Source organism: Cavia porcellus, unplaced genomic scaffold (assembly GCF_034190915.1).
Source record: "Cavia porcellus strain 051 isolate PalLab524CR breed Dunkin Hartley unplaced genomic scaffold, mCavPor4.1 scaffold_2, whole genome shotgun sequence".
NCBI lineage: Eukaryota > Metazoa > Chordata > Mammalia > Rodentia > Caviidae > Cavia > Cavia porcellus.
The window spans coordinates 55,056,949-55,081,048 of NW_026947485.1; the positions used below are offsets into that span (position 1 = coordinate 55,056,949).

The following is a 24,100-nucleotide window of genomic DNA, read 5'->3' on the forward strand; positions in this document are numbered from 1 at the left end:
AAATCAACATGCTACTCGCAAAACAAAGCAAAAAACCAGACATGAAGATCAACTGATCAAAACCGAAGATACAGACACAACTACTAACATCTTATCTTTGACACAGGGGCCAAAGAAAGTCTTTTTTATTAGTGATGTTGGAAAAACTGGCTTTCTAAACTAGACCAGTGTTTTTAATAAAATTTTCTGAATTGATAGAAATGTTCCATAACTATGCTGCCTAATATAATAGCCACATGTAACTATTAAGCATTTGAACTATGGAAATAATTATAGAGGTCATAAAACATTCACTTTTCTAATTTTAACTAATTTTTATTTAAATATTCACATGTAGTTATTGGCTACCACACTGAAGATTGCAGTCATAAACTTCAGTGGTTTGGCATTGTGACATACTTTGATTTTTTTCTGGATACCTGTCTGCTAATTTTTGTGACTTTGTTTATTGAACAGGAATTTTCTCTGTTGATCTATTGATTTTTTGACTTTGGTTTCACAATTTTCTCCAAACTCTTTCCTGTGTGAAACTCACAGACATTTTCTTGCATTTTTTTATGGTGTCAGTTAAACATTTTTCTTATTTTCTTCTTTGTAGTCAAACAGTTTTTTCTCCACATTTTATTAACATTGTAGTAATTGAAATTTTATCATGTGATTATTTCTGAGCTCTGTATTCTTTCCCTTGGTTCCTCCATTATGTTTATCCTGTAATTTTTCACCGTTCTAGTTATATTTCTTAGATTAACAGCTGACAGAACAAGTACTTGATATTTTAATCTATTTTGGAAATTACCTTTGGTTTCTGTTGATCTTGATATTTTATGTGGACTTTAAAAATCATCTTTATTTATTAAGATGTGATTTATAGACAGCATACACTGAAATTAATATTTATATACATATATAACCATGTAGCCACCACTTATATCAAAACCTAAAATATTTCCATTCCAGCATATCACAAATCTTTCTATGCCTTTTATACTCCACACTTTTTATCCATAGAGGTAGTAAGCCTTAGGAATTCTGTCATTAAACATTGGTTACATAACTGTTTGGTCTCACCTATTCAATTAACATACTATTTCTGAGACTCATATTCATACATTAGAGATTTGCCCTTTTTATTGATGTATCCATTTTGTTAGTATAATGCTTTTTGTTTATACAATTTCCTGTTGCTGGATATTTGTGTGGTTTCTGCCTTGGTGTTATCTAATGGTCAGCTGGTAAACTGGCTCTCTGGGATGTTGGGGGATGCACCAAGAGGTGCATTTATCACCCTGCTGGTGTGTGTACTTACACTCTGCTTGACTTCAAGTTACATAACTTGCAAAACAAGCTCACAAAGTTCCATGTGAGTTTGTACTGGTAACTCCAACACACATCAAGAACTATTATAAATAAAGTTGCTCTGAATATTTACGTATGTTTCTAATAAAAATGTTTTTATACATTATGGAGTGATTTGACATGTATATTTTGTAAAATTTCTGAGTCACTAGGTAGTTATATGTTTAATTAGTACAAAATGAAAAATTTACTAATTTACTGGAAAGTTTACAGTAAGATCAGACATTATCAAATTCCATTCCTTTATATATTGACATAATTTTATGACTTTTTCCACAGTCCAATCATGGGAGAAATTATATAGAAATATGATTTTTGATGTTAAAATTTACATTGATATAACTCATTTGATTAGATTATATTCATTTTTGAACCCGCTGCTGAATTTGGGTGCATACTATTTTGTCTAGATACTTTATATGTATGTTTGCTTTCACTGCTTAAATGAAAGCAACAATATATTCATTTTCAAACCAAGATTAAAATTTAAAGTACATAAATTAGCATTATAAATAAAATATAAAATACATAAATGTAATATAAATTAAAGTGCACAAATATAAAGTACATAAATATAAAAATATAAAATACATAAATTAACATTATAAATGTATGAATGTTTCTCATAAAGTTCCTCTATTATTTATTTTTAACCTATATTCATAAACATTACAAGTCCTTATCCATGCAAATCAGAATCTCTGTGACTGGAACCCAGATACCCTTAATTTTAAATTTGTTTCTATATGCACCTATATTTGAAAGATGCTGAGGTAAGAAATGAGCTCTGTAAATGCTAAAGGGCTGTGGAAAAATCACTTTGATGACACACAACCATCTGTGCTAAAGACTGGCGATTATGAAATTCACACACAGCACACATAAATACCTTGAGACTTTTTTAAAAGGTGAAACTTCAATTTCTAATCATTGCCACATCAGATGTTCAGCACTGAAATACATTAAGTCTCATGTGGCCTGAATTTCCTTGTGGCTCTCTGCATTAATGTATTCTAGTTGTTTGAGCACTGATATCAGTGATCTTCACCTGCTGATTGCAATTTGTCACAATATAGTCCAAGAGCGAATTAGGCGAGACTGCCCTGAATTCTGCTTCTAGCTCCAAGGTTCTAATGATTCTGAGATGTTAATTTTATTACTTAATTCTTCATCAGATCTGCAACTTACCAATCAGCTACCCAATTATTGTGAAATGATTTTTTTCTATCTCCATTTTCTTTTTCTATCCCTTTTTTCTTGTCTGAATATAAATGCAAATTTCCAAATGAGAGACATCAGCATGTCCATAAGTGTCTTCCCACCATAAGCTAAGGTTTTAAATTCTCTCTCCCCCTTTCTTGCAACAAATAGGTTTTCTTGATATTAATTCATCTTGGTCTACTCTTAATTACCTATTTCTGAAAAAAATATTTAAAAATAATTATTTTTGCAATTGAATGGAGCCTTATTCAAAAGAGTAAATTTTTGTATTTCTAAGATAATTTTGGGTGTGCAATTGATGAGATAGTTTATAAAAGCATCAATACATGGGTTTCTCCCTATGTGCATCTTCTCTTTTGACCCTCATAGTTTGGGTTATTGTTATTACCAGATCCAAATCCTGGCATTCCTCATGTGACAGCCTAATGAAACTGAGACACATGGTATTAAGGCAAGGAAGGTGACTTTATTGAAAAAAATCAACTGAAAGAGTTGGGACCTTTTATGTAGGAGATGGATAATCACACACTAGTAGGTGCTTTTTCATAGATGGAGGTTTATGACCAAACAATGCACAACTCCTTAACCACTTACTACTAAATGAAATAAAATCACTTGAGCCATTTCCCACCTTGAAAGTTTGTTTTATCTTGGTTAGGTACTGAAATATATTAAGGGCCAAATGCTAATTTCAGTGTAGTTTATCTGAAATCTCTAATATCCTGAGATGAATCTTTAGTTTGTTGAGTACCTCAGATTTTTATCAATTTTCAACCATGATAAGAAATTATTCTTTACTTATACAGATTGCTTTAGCATGTACTTCTAAATATATGTGAAACTGTCTAGAATACTAAATTCATTCTGCTTGACTATATACCATGAAACTACATCTGTATCATGGTTTTTTGAAGAAAAAGTATGGCTACCCCTTTTTATAGTTGGTATTAGTAATTCGATACAATTTAAATCAAGAGTGTTTAACCCTTTAAGGGGTATTATTTGGTATCATCTATACAGTTTCCAATATTCTTCAACTATTTTCAAGTTTACAGTTAATAAATCTCTCTTTTCTTCTCAAGTCTTTTTCTAAGGTGTCACAACAGGATATTCAAATGAAAGAGTTCCAGCTAAGGAAAACAAGAAAACACTTTGTATCAAGCACATTCTAAAGATGATAGCAAAAATCTAGTTTTCAATTTTCAGCTTATGCATTACTAGGATACCTTAGGGGTCGCCTAAGCTTGATGAGAATATTTAAGAGGATAAAGGATGGTACGAATGGTCCAGATTATCATGCTTACATGGTGGAGGTAGGAAAGAAGCTAGTTGATGAAGAAGGCGAGTGTTTCCCTTCAACTAAAATTAATTTGGACAAGTTTCAAAGTTTCTATTCCTAAGATCTGATAGTGTTACAGATCAGATTTGTAGGATCTGATTAATGCTTGAGCATGCCTGAAAAGAGGAGATATCGAGATCCTCTACTTGATCACAAATGGAATGCCACCTGGGAGTGACCTGTTATGACATATGTGGCACACATGTGAGAGGGAGTGTGCATAAATTTCGATTGTTGATGTTTGGAAAGGCCTAAGAGAGCTGAAGGTAGACCTCTGGATACTCACGGGCAGAGGAAAGCAAGTGGGAGCCAACAGCAGACAGAGGAATGCTCTGTATCATGGGAACTTGTTCACAAAAAGTTTTGAGGCATGCATTTCCTCTCTTCTAAATCAGTAGATGTTTTTCGGTCGCTGAAAACTCCCTGACTTGATATTACAAGGACATCTGTTCCTTCTTTTGACTTCCTACTGAGCCATAAATCGAGGGAAGGAATTAAGGAGAGCACTTAGTCCCGTCACTACCAGGGACAACCATTTCAGCATGCAGTAGACTCAAGGTAGAAAAGGTTACAAATGGTAGAAGGTTGTTTCTTTGAATGAAGTTTGAAGTTTTGATTACTGTATTAAATGAATATTATACTTAGTGAAATGAGATTATTCTTGCAACTCAAGAGAACCACAGAGCTGTGGATACTCTTTCAGATTCTTATCCACGAACAGAAGGAGAAATAGAGAGTAATTGTATAAATATATAATTACTATGGAATAATTATGTCAAAGAAGTTAGAAAGTCCTTCTATCCTTCCATCATAATTCTGTTGATTAACTCAGCGGCATAAGCGCCTGCTTTGCAAGCAGGCAGTCGTGAGTTCGATCCCTGATACCGATAAAAACGAAAAAGACAAAAAAAAAAAAAAAAAAGACCTCAGCAATGACTTTATAAACCTTTAATTTCTATGTCAGTAAGTTATTGTGACGTCACTATATATCTTAAATCTCATTCTAATAGATTATTAACAAAATGCTAGACATGTTGGAAACAAATATTAGTTGTTAATTTTAAACATTGCCTTCTTGCACAAATATCATTTTTCCTTGATGGGGCTCACCATTTAGTTAGATTTTCAAAATGATGAATAATGGAATAAAAACTGAGGTTTCTGAATTTTGGCTAAAAGAACCAAAACATAGTGACCAAAACATAATTTTGAATTCTTGGTTCTGTTTAGTGTTCTCATATAAAGAAGAAAAAGTCTGTAGCTTCCCTGAATGATCTTCAAATGTTTTCAATAGTAAGCACAATAAAACTGTGTCTTCAGATTTCACCTAAATATATAGCTACTAAATGCAAAGCAAACATCGGATTCTATTGACACTTACATAAAATAGTTTCAGGGGAAAAAAAAAAAAAAAGACTCTGAAGGAGTTAAAAGTGAAGTTTAATTCTTGACCTGAGAACAAAACTAACATATCTAGGCAAGATTATGTAACAACCCAAGTCTAAATGTCAGGGAGTGGTTTTCGGTTTCCTCAGCTATCCAAAAACAAATGCCTGTGAACAATATGTAAACATTTGTTAAAGTCTGAGAAACATTACTTTGGCTTTAAATGCCAGGAAAGCTGCTTTTCAAACACTGACTATCTAAGAAGTGCTTAGCTTTTGCTTTTGCTTTCTTTGTCTTTCTCACTTTCCCTTGTATAACTAGGAAGATAAACCCATTATGAAACAAACACTAAGTACTAAATTCCAGAGGATTGATGTGTATCAGGAAGGTACTTAAAATGTCTAATTTGGCTTTTATAGCCCCATAATCACAGAAGCTTAGCTCTAGTCTTTTTATTAACTTGTAGTAAAATCATGCAAGTAATCATCTGCATTTTAGAGAGAATGTACTCGGTTTGTAAAACATTCAAAGGAGAAGACTCAGTAAAAAGTAGTTTACCACGACTTGCTCGATCATACAAACTGAGCTTCAGTTTTGGGAAAGTGTTGGATAGCTACGGTTCATTTTCTGTTAAGAGAGAACTTTTTTTTTTTTTTTTTTTTTTTTTTGTCTTTTTCCTTTTTATCGGTACCGGGTATTGAACTCACAACTGCCTGCTTGCAAGGCAGGCGCTTATGCCGCTGAGCTAAATCCCAATACTTTCAAGACAAGGAGGAACTGTGGGAGTTCATGGCCACCAATCCAACCCTACAGAGAGCGCTGAAGGACATTACAGAGAAAGAGGAAGAAATATCAGGATTACAGCTACAGTGGCAGAGAGGCCTCAGTGTACGGGGCAGACCATGGAATGAGGGAATAAGGTGGACAAATTATAGCAGAAAAGTGGAGTAGCAGACATGAGGCAGAGACGGTAAGCTAGTCTTTGGTAGAGACAGCTCTGAAACTATATTTAAAAAAAAAAAAAAAAAAAAGCAGAGGTCATTGCTAATGGTGTATAACGATTTAAAAGACACAGTAGTCCTAGTGCCATATTTAGATTGAATTAAATTTGTTCTGGTCTGTCCACTCATATCAGATTTGAAGACACAGACCTCTAGAACCAAAAATAGCAGGTTATACCATGGTAACCATCCTTACTTTCCTATTGACTTAAGCTGAAACCCTGTATTACTTACATTGTCTTACTATGACTGATCTTAATTGTATCTGAATCATAAGACTATTGGTTGGCCTTGACTGATCCTATTTGAAATCCGTATGCGTGTTAGAATCAACCCTAAAAGTAGAGGAAACTACTCTGAGCATGACAGGATGTAAAGGATATCCATACTGGTATGAATCAGTAACAGCTCTCAAATACTACAATGCAGTCAAAGATAAGTTTTTATAAAAATAGGTGATAGTATATTTAACTATAATAAGCCAGTGTTGTCGACAAATCTATTGAAAATAACAAGAGAAAACATAGTAGCTACGGAAGATCATTTATATTATAGTTTTGTAAGTCTTATCCATTGCATGTTTATCTAGGAAATTGTTTCGCTGTCTTGTTATGAATTGGTTTTCCTTATAATACAGAGAGGATAGGAACAAATACTCTGAGGAAGAGACCTGAAAAACCCGAGGCTTATTTTGTAGCATTATAATATAAATTCTAGCAATCTATTGCTTGCTGATTAAAATGACTCTGGACTGGTTTCTTCAGCTCAACTTCAGCATATGCAGAGATGGGGACGGCTATCACAAAGGAATGAGAGATGCGATGGTAGTTGGAAATGTCTTCCCTAATTTGGAACTTGAGGACCTAAAAAGACTCCATCATCCTGTAATGATTTGATTAGTTCTATAATATGCAATAAGTATAGAAAGTGGGTGAAGTTAGGGACAACTATCTGTAAGAAGCTAGAGACAGTTAGATAAGGTAGATCTCCAGTGGACTTGCTTTGAAATCTGTATTTCTTTAAATAGTTTTTTATTTTTTTTTAAATGTTCTGTTCTGTTTTGATATGGTTAACCTTATCCTCTTAGAGATGTAAAACAAATAGGTGGGACTGATAATCATATTACGGAGCTTTTGTTCGTCCATAGAGCAGAATGGTTTGTAGGGTCACTTTTTTGAATGTCATTCTAAATACTTTAATTCTATAACCTAAACAGCCATTTCGAAGAAGACAATTTGTAACTTATCAACTGGCAATTTATTACCTTTTGTTTGTCTGTAATTTAGTATTATTTTTCTACCCTTTTATTCTTTAATCTCCATGTATTTTTTTTTCGTTTCCTTTTCTTTAAATAAAAAAAAAAAAAAAAAAAAAAAAAAAGAGAGAACTCACCCAGCCCCTTTGTTTTCTTGTCTCTGGTCTCTCATTTCCTCAGTATGGTCCCAAGGTCACTTATTTCTCTGTAAAGATATAACCACTAGAATCTGACACAGTTACTGTGTATCTTCTTGTTCACCTTCCCTCCACATTTCTTGGCTTCTAAATTGCAGAGATAAACTTTTCCAAATTTGGGAGGTAGAGGATCAGCACAAGTCTGTTTTTATTTTAATTTTCTTGTTTAGATGTACACTATTGTTATTCTTTCATAGTAGAAACTGGTAGTTTGTAAGACAATAAGTTAACATTTTTTTCAAATGCAGAAAGTTTTATATTTAAATTTTTTAATCAGTAGAAAGACATAGAATTTTTATACTTAATTTTTGCATCCATTTTTCGAAAATATGTTAAAATAAAGCTTAAATATAAATCTGAATTTAAAGTATATTTACAGGTTACTATATCCTACGATTTCATTTTATAATTGAATTTTAGGGAGAGCAATATTCTAAATCAACTAGCAAGGGCTGTAGCTGGAAGCTGAAACCTAAGTGTGAGTCTTTTGTTATTCTTTATGCTAAAAAGTTGCTCAGCAAATTTAAGAATCTGTGAAGATATCTTACTTTTGACCTTTATATTTTTGCTTAAAAGTTAGTTTAGACTACTTTAACATAGTAACATAGGTGACTCAGTGGAACAGATCAGTGATTTCATGCATTATTTATTTAATGAGAGATTAGAAATATGGAAAATAATTTGTATAAAATTTTAATTTATTTGGAGTTATAAAACTGGTTCCACATTATGTGAGGGAGCACTTAGAAATTATCTGTAACAGTCTTATAGATGGAGAAGAAAATATTTAATAAATAGTAATGGCAAAATTAGCTATCCATTGGAAAGGAATCAAATGGATTACTGATAAATTAAAATGTTTTAAAAATTAGCTAATATTTTAACTATAATTAGGCTATGTGTAAGCTATAATATTCTTTGAAAGGATACTGATTAAAAATCTTGAGAACCCACAAAATGAGCCTTGTAATTTTTAAGTCGATTTAATTTTGTTAACACTTGCATAACTAAAGTCAATACACTTTGATATAAAATGGTGCATGAAATAAATGTTTTCCTTGAAAGCTTTTGAAAGTTTCAATAAGGTTTGGTATTTCATAAGTTCATCTACTCTGTCAAACTTCTTTAATTATTTATCTCATTTTTCTCAGCTACTGTAGTCACATAAAATATCTTTTTCACTGAGTAAAAAACTTTGTCTTCTAATTTAACAAATCATATCACTGAGTTGACTTGAAAAGATAAATAATGATGAAGCTGCTATAGAGGCAAATATATACTATATTTAATAGCCTCACGGGAATTTTCTTCTGTAAAATGTACAGTGATATTGCAGTCCTTGGGAGTACAGTGTTATTAAGATGTGGCCCATTAAATAAAAGGGGGTAGCGGTTAATAGATGGCAATACTTGAAACTGATTGTAAAATGCACCATGAAATAAAGTTCTCCTATTATCTATTGTATCTTTAGATATTTTGGCATCATTCAACTACCCAACTAAAACTGTGGAAGATAAGCACTTATCTGAGTGACTTAGCATCAGATGCATTGTGAAGTATAAGGAAGAGTCTGAGACATCCATAAACAAACATTTTAAATATTCTAGTACATGTATCATAATAGGTATATATAAGGCAAGATTGAAACTGATTTATATCCCAGTATAGCGCAAGAATCTAAAGTTACTTTTGGTTCTCATCTACCAAATTTATCGTTAGCCCCTACTCAGAAAAAAAAAAAAAAAAGTGTTTCTACTAGCATAAATCAATTAAATTATCAACATATTCTACTTTTAAGTATACACAAACATTTAATATTGTCACACATTGGGAAGATTTTTTAAGTAGTTGCTATTTAGTGCTGTGTAACTTTTCACAAATTACTGAACCAGAGTACTTTAAAATGACCTGAAAAGTGCACACTAAAATTTATGGAAGTATAATTTATATAACATTTGTCATAGTTAAATTTCTAATAAAAGCTATTCATGGATAAGAAGTTATTATAGTTTTAGATGGTGCTATTTATTTTTCAATTTTGTAACAAGTAATCTTATTTATAATTAGTTCAACAGTCATAAAAATCCATCTTTGTCATTAGTTTTACTTTGGTTATGGCAGTAGCCTTCTAAGTACCACCTCCACAGGTATCTAACTGCAACTTGTCTTGCTAAGATCTAACAAACAACAACAGCAAAACAACAGCTAATTTTTATTATAGGATAAACTAAAATGCATGTTCTCCAGTGACAATTTTAACAAATGTTCAGATTTTGAAGGATCTCAATGTGAGAAAGAAAAGAGGAGAATGGTTGATTCAAAGACCTTTATCCTTAAAGTCAATCTCAGCAAACCAAAACCCTATACCAAACTCTAACCCAGAAAGTTTTGTGCCTTTTAATAAAGATTGAGAAAATACAAAATAGTTTTATTCTCCAAATATGCAAGTCCACATTTTATTAGAGTTCTTCAGAACATTAGATAATAGTTCCATATAAAATGAAAGGGAATGTGTTTGTGAGCTAAAAATGAATTCTGAATGTGCAATTACTAAGGCTTTCATTCTTATGACCGAGGACAGCTGCAGGGTTAGAGGCTCTTGCTAAGTCATTCGACATTTATGGAATCGCTAGTATATATGAGGTGAATTCTGAATAATGCATCAACAGTTACTAAATATATTAAATAATCATATTTTTTAAAGCATGCATTGATTTAAATGCTTAAGTCCATTTAAATTTTTTTTATCTTAAAGAGATTAAAAGAAAAACTTAAGTTAATTAAGCATGTGTTAGAAATACTGTATAAAAAGGAAATGTATGTATGGATTCCACTTATAGATGTGACATACATTAATGAGTATCATGACACTCTCTTAAATATGTTACATCCTGTAAAAAGTTATTTTAAGGGATGTAGAGAATATTATACTTTCTTATGGATCCTAATTCCTTTAGAAGTATTTTATAAGGCATCATCTTTTTAGAGCAATGATATTTAAAGATCTTTGCTACAACTGCTGATATTCAGAGAGTTGTAAAGACAGTTACTGTATATGCATTTTAAACCACCTTCTCTTAAGAAAACCTAAGTGAGGAGTGGTATTATTTATTTTCTGAGAGCATAAGAAATAAAGAAAAACAAAGCAAAGCTTTTTTTACTGTCATCATAGATATATCAAAAGTCGGTTTTTCCTCAGTTTTTTTCCTGCATTTTCAGTAAACTGTGGAAAGACAGGACAAGAGCCCGAGAGAAACAAGGTCTTTCTGAAAGATCCATGTCTCCACCTGGGAGCTGCATGAACTATGAAAGATTGCTATCATTCAGGACAAGAATGGAAAATACAGATTAAAATTCTGAGATTAAATATAGATGAGAAGAATGTGTACAGCATCTATTGCTTAGCAAAAGAAAATATAAAATTATGTATATTAAAACAAGAGTGTCCAGCTCCTAGGACTGTGAACCAGTACTGGTCCATCACTTGTTAGAAATCAGCCTACACAGCAGCAGGATATAACCATAGGCTCCTTGTGAGACTCTAATGTCCAGTGATCTAAGGTAGAGCTGAGGCGCTGATGTTAGCGCTGCAGCGTTGGTGCAAATGCAAATTAACATTAGAGAGAAGTTTGCATGGAGACTACGATGGAACATTTGCTTGAAGATGTGTTTCAAAACCCTACAGGGAATGGCAAATGACAAAGTACATCTGGTGACAGGCTTTATAGTGGCAAATGAGTAGATGCACTTTGATTGTATGGCTTCACCTGAAAAGGGTGTTTAAATCAGAATCCAAAACATAGCCTTAGACAAGACCCACTCGTTATATTATTTACCACTTTTGGTCATGCCTCTTTTTGACACTATATATTTGTCTTAATCACAGTTTTTTTAAGCCCACAATTTAACCATAGCCAAAATGATAATAAACAAAACAAATCACTGGGGTAACTTCTTTGAAAAAGGCAAAAGAACCAATGATGAGACAGCAAAATAGTCCAACAGAAAGTTGCATTTAAAAAATACTGAGTCTTACTTAAAGTATGAGGGTTTCTTTTTTGCAAAATGTAAGTCATATTCTGAAGGCTTACTTTGAATAATATGTTGCTATCATCTATCCGACAAAACCATGAAAGTTTCAAATGCTTTGCCATATAAGGATCAAGCATCTTGGATTAAATGATAGGCCATAAAAGTTGCCCTTGAAAGTAAGTCTGTGCACTGTGGCATCCACAGAGAGATACTGGCTAGCAAAAATTGTTACCTGAAGTTACCACTTTACAAGATGTGATTAAAATTACCAATCAAATTAAAGTACACAACCCTAGTTTATACCTACTTGCACAGCTCTTTGAGGAGATGGGCAACAGAGCATGTATCTCCTTTCTTAAACACAGAAGTTACTTGGCTTTCTAAAGGTAAATCAGGAGTCAGAGCTGTTAAATTTTGCAAATCACACCAGAGATTTTCTTTAAAACAAAAATCAATAGTGGCATCCCATTTCAGTGATACAGAGTGTGTTGCGAAACTTGCTTATTCAAATGGTGCAGTCAACTTGCTAAGTGAACTTAATCTGCCCCTCTGGGGAGAACAACTGTGTTCAAGTTAGCAGATAAAGTGGTTGCATCAAAAGCCAAGATGGAATCATGTGGGCAACTACTGGATGTTGGGATTTTGACATGTTTCAAACATCAGGAGAGGTTTTGGAGACTGTGAAAAGCCTTTCTCCCATCTGGGTCATATTCCCTCAGGAGGTTAACCATTGCTTTTCAACTACAAAAACCACAAACTGGGAAAGGATGGATCCTCATCCTAATTTTGAATAAGCCAAGTGAATTAATAACTTTGTTCATGTGAGAAGGGGATCAGCTTCTTGAGATTACAAATGATGACCTTAAAATAGAAACAGAATAAGATATGCCCTATATAAGAACCTAATATCCTCAATGAATGTAAATATTATATGCTATAAATGAGATAGAATTAACAATATCAGCAAGAACAAAAATGGGGAAAATGAGTTTAGAGGAAAGAAGATGTGGGAGGTGGGTGGAAGGGAAGAGGATTTTTAAAAAGCACAAACCTGTATTAAGTATATGTACCCATTCCACAAGATGATTGTAAACTGTATGTGCTGCCACGTAGTAATAAAATATATTAAGTGACAACTTCAAATCTCTATACCTTCCAGATTAAGGTCAAAATGAAATATCCAGAGATTGCTACAAAAACACTAAAAGGCTGCTTCCATTTTCAGCATCCCATCTTGGTGAAGCAGGATTTTCTACAGTGATAGCAAATAAAATAAGAGTATGGAGCAGATCGGACATAAGCAACATACTTCAAGGGTCACTGTCTCCATCACATGCAGATGTGACCATCTAGTTGCAAGAAAATGAGCTCATGGCTACCACTGATTCTGCATCATGGTGTGTTCTATGATTATTTATTGTATACTGAAATGTAATAAACAAAACATCTTTGAATCATCCTGAAACCACCCTCTCCCCAATCTATGGAAAATTGTCTTCTATGAAACTGGTCCATAGTGTCAAAATGTTGGGGAGCTACTCTTTTTTATATTATTATTAATATTATTGGTACTGGGGATTGGACTCACAACCTCATTAGGCACTTGTCCCACTGATCTATATCCTTGGCCCTTCTTTTTTATTTTAAAAATAAAAAGCAACAATAAAAAACATGAAACTGAATTTCAAAATAGCATATTAGGAAATTAACAATATTTAATATACTGTGACTTATCTTCAAATAGTTGTTCAGATTACAGGACATAGGTGTGTAAACGTGATCAAACAATATAACCACAAAACATTTTTTCTAGGAACTAAGAGAAATCAGTAGTAAAACTATTTTAGTAATTTTTGTATATATATTTCTTTTTCTTTTCCCCTTTCACCTATCCCAGTTGATCTTCCCTTTGAGTAGTTTCTTTCCCTTTCACAATATCTATTGCACATTTTGGATCTTATTTTTTCAGTTTCTTATACTAGGGAGACAATACAATGTTTATGCATGTGAGATTGATTTATTTCACTTATGAGTATGGTCTCTAGTTGATTCTATTTACCAACAAATTCTCAAGTTTATCCTTCTTTAGAGTTGAGTTGTACTCCATTGTATAAAAAGCCACATCTTTTTATCGTTCCCTCAATCCAGGGCACTTATGTTGTTTTCAAGATTTAGCTATAGCAAATTGTGCTGCTAGGAATGTGGGTACACATATATTGCTGTAGTATGATGTTTTTATTTTTTTTGGGGGGGGGATACCCAGAAGAGGAATAGCTGAGTCGAATCAGACATCTAATCCTACTTTTTTGAGGCATCTCCACACTGATTTCCACAGTGATTGTACTAGTCTACATTCCCACTGACAGTGGAGAAGGGTTCTTTTTTCCCTTATAGTCCCTCTAGTATTTGTTATTGGTTGATTTCTTGATAGTAGTCATTGTTTCTACAGTGGGGTGACATCTCAGTGTTGTTTTAAGTTGCATTTCTCTAATGACCAATGATGTTGAACATTTTTTCATATATTTATTTTGCATGTGTATTTTCTCATTTGAGAAATGTGTATTCATCTCAGATGCCCATTTTTGGATTGGATCTTTGAATTTGGAGCGTCTGATTTTTTTCAATTCTTATATGTTCTGGATAGAAGTCCTTTGCCTGAGGGATAGTCGCTACATTTTTTCCCACTCTGGGAGTTTTCCTTTCATTCTGTTGTGATTTCTTTCCATGTGTAAAAATTTTTCATAACACGAGATGCCAGTTGTTGATTCTTTGAAGTACTTGTCATGCAGTTTGGATTTTGTTCATGAAATCTATGCCTACCCCTTTGTCTTCAAGATTTTTAACTAATTTCTGTTCAGGTAGATATAGCTTTTCTGTTTTAATATTTAGATCTTTGACCCAATTTTGACTTTAGTTTAATGCATGGTGATAGACATAGGTCTAGTTTTAATTATTGGCTATGGAAAGCCAGTTTTTCCAGTACCACTAATTCAAGAAGTTATCTTTCTTCCAGTGAACATGTTTGGCCCTTTATCGAAGATAAGATAACTGAGTGCTGAGTTTGTTTGTAGTTGTGGCTCATCGCTGCTTCATTGATTCTCAAGTCTGTCTTTTTTTTTTTTTTTTTTTTTTTGCCAGTACCACTCTGATTTTATCACAGTAGCATTGTAATATAATACAAGTCAGGGATTATGAAGCCTCCTACCTTGCCTTTGTTGCCCAGGATTGCCTTTTCTATTCTAGGTATATTCTATTTCCAAATGAATTTTAGGAATGGTTTCACTAGATCTGTGTGGTATGCTAATGGTATTTTGATTGGCATTGTATTAAATATGTATATCAGTTTTGGGAATATGGCCATTTTCACAATGTTGGTTCTTCCGTCCAAGAGTAAAGTACATCTTTCCATTTTCTGATATATTCTTTGATCTTTTTTTTCAGAGTGCTATAATTTTCAATATATAGATCTTTACTTCCTTTGTTAGATTGAACCCTAAGTATTTCATTTTTTTTTGGATGTTATTGTGAAGGGTGTTTTCCCTAATCTCTCTTTCAATGAAAGTTTAGGGAATGCTATTGATTTTTGAGTGTTGACTTTGTATTTGGCTACACTACTGAATTTGATATTAAGTCTAGAAGTCTTTGGTAGAATTTTTGGGTCTTCTATGTAGAGTATCATGTCATCGTGAATAACGGTAGTTTAAATTTTCCCTTTCCTATCCTTTTTCCTTTTATTTCTCTCCCTCTCATCTAATTGCTCTGGCTAATGTTTCCAGAACTATATTGATTAGGAGTAGTGTTAGTGGATATCTTTGTCTTGTTTCTGATTTTAGAGTGAAAGCTTTCAGTTTTCATCCAGTTAGTATGGTGTTGACTGTTGGTTTGTCATAGATGGCCTTCATTGGATTGAGATAAAGACCATGTATTATAATTTTCTGCAGGACTTTGTATCATGAATGAGTGTTGAATTTCACTAAAAGCTTTTTCTGTGTTTATTGTGATGATCATGTGATTTTTGTCTTTGGTTCTGATGATATGTTGTATTACATTTATTGATTTCCTTATGGTGAACTGTTCCTGCATTCCTGGGATGAATCCCACTTGGTTTTGGTGTATAATCTTGATGTTGCATTCTGTTTTTTTAGTACTTTATTGAGGACTACTCTGTCTATGTTCACTAGGAGTCTGGCTTGTAGTTCTCCTTTCTGGTTGGGTTTATCTCTGTCTTTGGTATCAGAGCAATATTTGCCTCCAAAAATGAATTAGGAAGAATTCCTTCCCTTCCAATTTCATTAAAGACTTTGAAGACTATTGGCATTAAACTTTCCTTAAATTTGCAGTAGAATTCAGCCATGAATTCATCAGAATCTATGCTTTTCTTTGTTCATAAGTTTTTAACTACATTTCCAACATTATTAACTCATACTCAGCTATTCAATTTTTAAATCTTTTTGATTCAGCTTTGGTAGTTCATACATTTTCAGGCATCTGACAAATTCTTCTGTGTTTCCTACTATATGCAAGTAAAGATTTTTGAAGTATTGAGAGTCTTCTGAATTTGCACAAGATCTGGAGGGATTCCATCCTTTTTGTGAGTTTGAGTTTTTTCTTTCCTTTTTTGATAAGATTAGCTAGAGATTTATTGATTTTATTTATGCTTTCAAAGAATCAACTCTTTGCTTCATTAATTCTTTGTATTTTTTCTTAGTCTCACTTCTATTAATTTCTGCTCTGATCTTTATAATTTTCTTCCTTGTAGGATTTTAGGCTTGATTTATTTTCTCTCTCTCTCTCTCTCTTTTTTTTTTTTGAGACACTTGAGGTGTGGCATTAGATCATTTATTTGTGCTTATTCTGTTTTCCTGATGTGAATTCACCAATATAAATCGCCCTCGTGGAACTGCTTTCATTTCGTTCCTCAGGTTTAGTAAGTTCTATTCACATTTTCACTGGATTATAGATATTGTTTCATTTCTTCTTTAATTTTGCCTGTGACCTTTGGTTGTTCAAGAGGGTAAGTATTTAATTTCCATGTTTTTAAGGAGTTTTCATGGTTTCTTTTGCCATTAATTTCCCATTTCATTGCAGATAATATGCATAGAATATGGTCAGATAATATGCATAGAATAATTTCAGTTCCTTCGTGTTAAGCAGTTCTATGGACTAGTGTCTGGTCTATTTTAGAGAATGTCTCATGTGCAACTGTGAAGAATGTGTATTCTGATGTTGGGTAGAACATATCTAAATGTCTATTAAGTCCATTACTTCAGAGATTTTGTTCAATTTTGTTATTTCCTTGCTGATTTTTTGTCTAGTTGATGCATCTGTGACAATGGAATATTAAGTTCTGTTACAACCATGTTATTGCTTAATTTTCATGTCTATTAGTATTTCTCTTATATAATTGGGTGCTCTCATATTTGGTGCATACATATTTAAGATTGTTATCTCTTTCTCTTGAATTTTCCCCTAAACAAGTACATAGTGACCTTCTTGTTTCTTTTGCACATTCTTGTCTGCAAACAGAATAACTACCTCCACTTTTTTCTGTCTTCCTGCAGTGGTGGAGATGCAATGGGAGGAGCCTATTTCTCCTCCAATATGGATCACCTGGGTTCTTATGGTGAGAAGAGGTGATGGGGGGCAGTTTCTCTCTTCTAGTATCTTTCAGTTGAATGGGAAACTACAGTTGCAATTCAGTAAGATTCTATGCTTAAAAGATCATTTGTATGCTCAGAAATAATTTAATAATTCAAGGCAAGATATGTTTTAGTTGATCGAACATATCATTACAAATTGCTAATTGGAGATATACTTTTTAATAAAACGTGGATTTACACTAAATATTTAGCACAGAAACAATAAAATGAAAACTCTCAGTCACTTAACATTCTCACTCTTTGTATTCCTTGATTTTAGTAGAACACCACCCCAGACAGAACTTTACTCTGTTGTTCTTAGAAATTATCAACAATAATTTTTGCCTGTTTGTTTCCTTATATTGTTAACTCTGTTTAGAATACTCTCAACTCTTTTCCCTGGCTCTTTTAAATATCTCTACAGAGCCAAAACAAATTTTGTCTCTTTAATAATGTTTTAAAATCTGTGCTGAAGTTCTCACCTTTTTCTACTAACACAATGATGCATTAATCAAAATGACATAATTAAACTATAATTATGGTTTATTATGAAAGTTTTTTTAATCTTTGTAAACCACAAAATTATATCTCCAATGAGAATGCAAAGTCTCTCAACTTTAGAAGTTATAATCTACTCCTTTCTGTTTTTCTCAGTGCCAATAATGGTGACAGATATAGCCTTAGAAATAGAGATTAATGTCTCCAAATGGGAGAATTTTCTTATGGTGAAGTTCTATGCTGTATTTACAGGAACATTAAATAATTACTTCTTTTATTAATTACATATAAAGGTACTCCAGTGTCAACATGGAGTTGACTGTGTTGTCAATATCTTAATAGATGTGCCCCAAGATTTGATCATTGTACAAAATAATTAATTTTTAGTATTTCAGAAATTATGCTGGGCATCAATTAAATACTGAACTTAGTTGACTATACATGGCCTTAATAACCACTCAGGACTGAAGATGTTTAGCGATGACTAACAAAAAAGTGAGACAGTTTATTATGGGGCAGAATTAGTGCAAGGTACATATTATATTATCTTTTCTGTCCTACTTTCTGTAAATTTGTAAACAGAATAGTGTGTTCACAATTATGGGGGTACTGGCAGTGAAAGTCTTACAACTGAAACATGCTAGTGTGATAAAATCCTAGTATAATTAATCTTTAAGGATCATAATATCATAGTAGATAATGGGAAAAATTAGTATTATTTCAGTGTAAAAATGATAAAATTATAACATTATAGAAAATTATTCTTATTCACAACGATTTAGGTTTGTCTCTAAATGTGATTTCACCAAACAAAATAACTGCGGAGTTAGTCCTCATCCTTTTACTTTACATTGGAGTCCAATAACACAATCACCAAGTTGAATCCCTTTAAAAACTTCCTGACAATAGTCAGTGACACTTTGCGAAAGATCCTTCTTAATGTTTTGATATTTTGATTTTCAAGTGTTTTTTGAATCTCAGGCAGGTCATTCTTTTCTTTAATTTTTAACATTTAATTCAGATAGAACCTCATTTGTCTGATGTCATCTAATTCTATCTTGCTCATCACTTTGAGTAACTTGTTGCATTTTTTATTTTACACTGAACTGGAATTCTACCCTTGCGACATTTCAGTGGCCTTCTTGACAGGAAAGTACTAAACAATAAGCAGTATAGCAGTGGACTCCTGCAGCCCCAGATACAAAGGCTGCTGACAGAGGACGGCAAGTTTTAAACTGGCAAAGGCAACTCAGCAAGATTATCTCAAAATAATGCTGTACTTCAAAAGGAAGGTGACCCATGAATACTAACTAACACTAATGAGACTATTCAGTAGTAACAGTTTTTATAGGTGATCAGTTCACTTATGAATATTTTTGAGTGATGATAAGTTTTGCTTTTATATCCTGCCTTATAACTTCTAGATCAAAATGAATGTTTAAATTACTGGGGAAGGTACTTATAAGTTCTTTTAGCTACAAAAAACAATCTCAAACACATGTGTGACTTGGCTACAGTACAAAACTCACTCACAAAGGTTTGTCCCCACTGGTCTTGAAACTTTCTATCAATGCCAAAATGAATCTTTTTTGGTTTTATTTTTTATTGCACTCAATTGTTTATTTTTATTAAGTTTATTGGTACAATTTAGATATTAAGATGGTTAATACATTGTATGAATCTGAGTTTACAAATGTAACTAAGCAACTTGGAAGGGGACCAGGCTCTTCACTCTGTAAACATTCTCATCCTGTGCAAAAGAAGGGCACAAAAATGGTGTGAGTGCTACACCTATAGCACAGCCTGATTACAATATAAGGATTAAAAAGAGGCTTATTCCTCCCTTTTTGCTCATGCTGCTCTGTTGTCTTCTGATACCTTGAAGTGTTGCCCCTGTGCCATGCTAGCCTATCTTGGAGCCAGCTGATTACAGACTGAAACCTCCACAAACTGTGAGCTAAATAAACCTGTCCTTCCTTAATTTAGGGTGTGAAATATTTTGTCCCAACAAAGAGGAAAAAGTAACCAACATAGATATGCATATAATGATCAAATCCATCATAGACAATTTGTACCTGCATATGATATACCTTGATTCCTCTTTTTGTTTTCCTAACCCCTTCCCTCTCTTCAACTCCTCTTCACTTCCTTATTTACAAAGCTTATTTCCATTTTATACTCTCTTACCATTTTTATTTTCCTTTCCTTCCTTTGACCCTGCCCTCTCCCTAGTTCCTCTTTCTTTTGAATAATTTCTTACTATTTCACAATACCTATTATATACTTTTGACCTTATTTACACTTTAGGTTTCTTGCACCAGTGAAGCAATGCAATATTTACAAGTGTGACTGATTTATTTCACTTAAGGGTATGGTCTCAAGGTGCATCCATTTATCTAGAAATACTACAAGTTTGTCCTTCTTTATGGCTGAGTAGTACTCCACTGTATTTAAAAATTACATCTTTTTCATTCATTTTTTGGTTGATGGGCATTTGGGTTGTTTCTAAGATTTAGCTATTACAAACTATGCTGCTATGAACATGGGTATGCATATATCACTATGGTATATGCTTTAATACTTTCATGAAGATCACCAAAAGTGGAATATCTGGGTCAAATGGGACCTTTAATTCTAGGTTTCTGCCACACTGATTTCCTCAGTGGATATATGTGTCTTCTGACCATTTTCTCTGAGTGCAAATGGTCATATTTAAAGTATTTTTATACACTCTTATTCCATCAGAAATACCATACATGCCTATCCTCTTTCCTCTCCCTCTTCCCTTCTTGACTGGTACTAATTTTCTAAATAAATTCTAGGTGCTTTCTTTCCTAGAAATTTCTAAAAAGGAAGTCTGTAGGTTTTTCCTTGTTTAGTTTTACAGAAAAATTTAATAGAACGTACAGAGAGATTCCAGTGCATACCCTCTCCCCACAAACATCTCCTAATATTGACATCTTATATTTCTGTGATATATTTGTGGCAATAAATATGTTTGCATTATTATTGAATAAATGCAATAAAGTTCACTCCACTTTACATTCAATGGATCTGAACAAACACAGTGTCAGATATCGAAGACTGCAGCATCACACGGCGTAGTCTCACTTCCTTGACAGTGTGACCTATTCTGCCTGCTCACCACCCCTTTCTCCTGAATCCATTGAAACCTTTGTTATTTTCAGTCTCTTTGTAGTTTTTCACAATATCACATTATTGGAATCATAAGTTTTGTGTTTTTAAATCTGCTTTTTTGACCTAGCAATGTGCTTTAAAATTCCCTTTATGCTTTCAGGGATTTGGGGTTCATTTTTTATTTTGGGTTGTTGTTGTTTCTCAATAACATTCCATCGTCTGGATACATCTACTGGAGGATATCTTGCTTCTTTTCAAGGTTTGGCAGTTCCAAGTAGAGCTGCTATAAATATTTACATGCTGGTTTTTGTGCTGACAAGTCTTCAGCTCCTCTGAGTAAATGTCAAGATTTGGGAGTATTGAATCATATTGTTGGGGTATTTCTAGTTCTGAAAGAAATGTTAAACTTTTACCCAAAGTGGTTGTTAAAATTTGCATTTGTACCAGCAATGGGTGAGTCCAATCATTCTTCATTCCCTCCAGGATTTGACGGTGTTGAGATTTTGTTGTAATAAGTGTGTAGTAATGTCTTGTTGTTTTGTCTGTATTTCCTTCATGACAAAATATGTTGGGCAAATTTCCATATGTTTATTTACCATATGAACAATCTTCTTTCGATGAGGTCTCTGTTCACATCTTCTGCCTTTTACGTAGGTAGTTTTCTTGTGGAGTTTTGAGAGTTCTTTGTGTATTTTGGCTACCCATCTTTTTCAGATATATGTTTTTAATTTTTCCCTAGTTGATAACTTTTCATTCTCTTAATTTTAAAGACTTTTAATTGACAATCTTTCTTTTTTATGCTAAAGGATTTCACAATGTTTTTGAATCTAGTTCCAAATACCTTTAGTCTAGTCATTCTAATCTTCAGTCCAAATTAGGACATTTATTATTAAACTGGCTTAATTTGCTTTATTAAAAATAAATATAAATCAAATGCATGTATCATGTAAGTCAATCTTTTAATTTATACCTTATTTATATTTCTAGACATTTTTCTTTATGGAGGTAATTGTAAATTATTTACTACAAGTGAGCCATAGTTTATGTTTTGAAACTTTTCATATGGTACTTCTTAAGTTAAAAAATATTTTAACTCTATAATCCTGTAATTTTCCTAGCACAGCTTTATAGAAACTTCAAAGCATGCTGCCAAAAGACAGAAGCCAGTCTGGAAAGGCTGCATATTGTATATAGCCATACATAGCCAGCAGTATGGAATTTTAAACAAGGCAAAACTTATAGAAACTATAAAACAATCAGTATTTGCCAAGAATTTGATAGGGAAGGATGAACTGAAAAGCTCAAGTGAGTTCTAGAGCAGATATTTCATCCTGCTATTTTAATGGTGAATACATGACATTATGCATTTCTCAAATCCTATAGAAATATAGAGCAAAAAAAAAAGAGAGTGAATATTGTTTTAAAAAAATTAAGCAAAAGGGGCTTAGAGGGGTAGCTCAATGCTGAGTGTGTGCTTTTTTGGCATGCATGAGGTCTTGGATTCTATTCAATATAAAAGTGTGCCCTATTTTTCCCCAACTTGTGCTTCAAAGTCCATAACTGTGCTATTCTCTCCATTGTTATTTTTGGCCTGAGTACTCTTGTACAGAAAGTGCCTCCAAAACTGACTGATTAAAAACAGTCATTCTGGGAATCTTAATCAGAGATTCATAGTTTGTATTCATCTTGCTCAAAATTCTGAATTGCCAATTTTTGATGAATTATTTATATATAAAAATAAATATATTTTAACCTTTCTTTAATTGGTAGCATCTATTAATATCTCCTACTTGCTACTTGCTTAGTGGGCTGTGGACTAAGAGAATGGCTCTGAAAATTTATTTGGCATTTTAGAAATCTGGCCTCCATAATCCTTTTTCTGGAAAATTACTACTTTAAGTTGAGCACAATTTTGAACTCTCTTCTGAAATTATATTACTCTTCCCCATCATCTTCAATTCAATCTTTGGGCTCTCTCTACTCTACTTCTGCTTTATAATTGAAAACTGGAAATTTTAAGCAAATGCCAGCCAGGGGAAAGATAACTCAGCAAAAGAAGCTTTATCCAAAAGCTAAGGGCATTGAGCCAAGTGGACCCAAATCTTTTTGTTATTTGTTGGTTGGGTTATGTTAAATAGATTCCTTAAACTGTGGGGCTTAGTTTTTTTAATTCATAAAAACAAATATGGCATACTTTCTAGAATAGAAAAGAAGTTTATGAGTTAATGTACATAAAAAGGTATTCATAGTGCATTGGAACATGGTATGTAGCCAGCAAAATATATGTGCTTTGATATTTATTAAATAATACAAAAGAAAACAAATGCCAAATCTTAGTCTGTGTTTGCAGTAACACAGTGCAGGAATTACGTTAGTCTCAATACTTTTGCATAGAAAAGAAATTTAGTAATTGAACTTTTCTCTTATGTTTATTCATTGAACAACATAGCATACTTTCTTGAGAAACTAAAACATCAAACACAGGACATTAGAATTTAAACTAACAGAATGTTTTATTTTGAGAAGTATTACAAGCACTTGAAGTCATGTGGAGAGAGTTTCAGGAATACTTTTTGCCAATCAAGATGTTCACCACAGGCGATAATTCTGATGTCTTGCTGTGGGACAGCTCCAATTTGAATCCAGTCATTCTGGTTGGCTTGAACCACTATGGAACATGCGTGATTGTCTTATTGGGTGACTTGTACCACTTCTGGGGCGAGGGGTGTCTTTGATCACAATAACTCAGAGAAAGGCATTGATTTAGCAGAGCAGCTGACATCATATTACAGCTCTTTAAGGAAAATAAAAATGGCAAAATAATTTGCAATAAACTAATTTGTATACAGCCATTGTAAATGCCTATCATGTACACCAGCAATGGAGTATCTGTAAAACTTCCATGTTAAAATCTAAAGAATTAATTATTGATAATTTATTCTCAATTATAAATAAATTTCTTATTATTTAGTGACAGAAATGCATTTTTGATCACTGTAATCAATTTGAAATTAATATGACTAGTATTAATATTTATA

The 24,100-nt window shown here is 32.9% G+C and overlaps 1 long non-coding RNA gene across 1 annotated transcript in view; it reads left to right on the forward strand.

The window, feature by feature from the left end:
• LOC134472694 (uncharacterized) overlaps window positions 1–24,100 on the forward strand; it is a 73,726-nt gene that overhangs the window by 5,922 nt on the left and 43,704 nt on the right. The gene's annotated exons all lie outside the window — the stretch shown is intronic.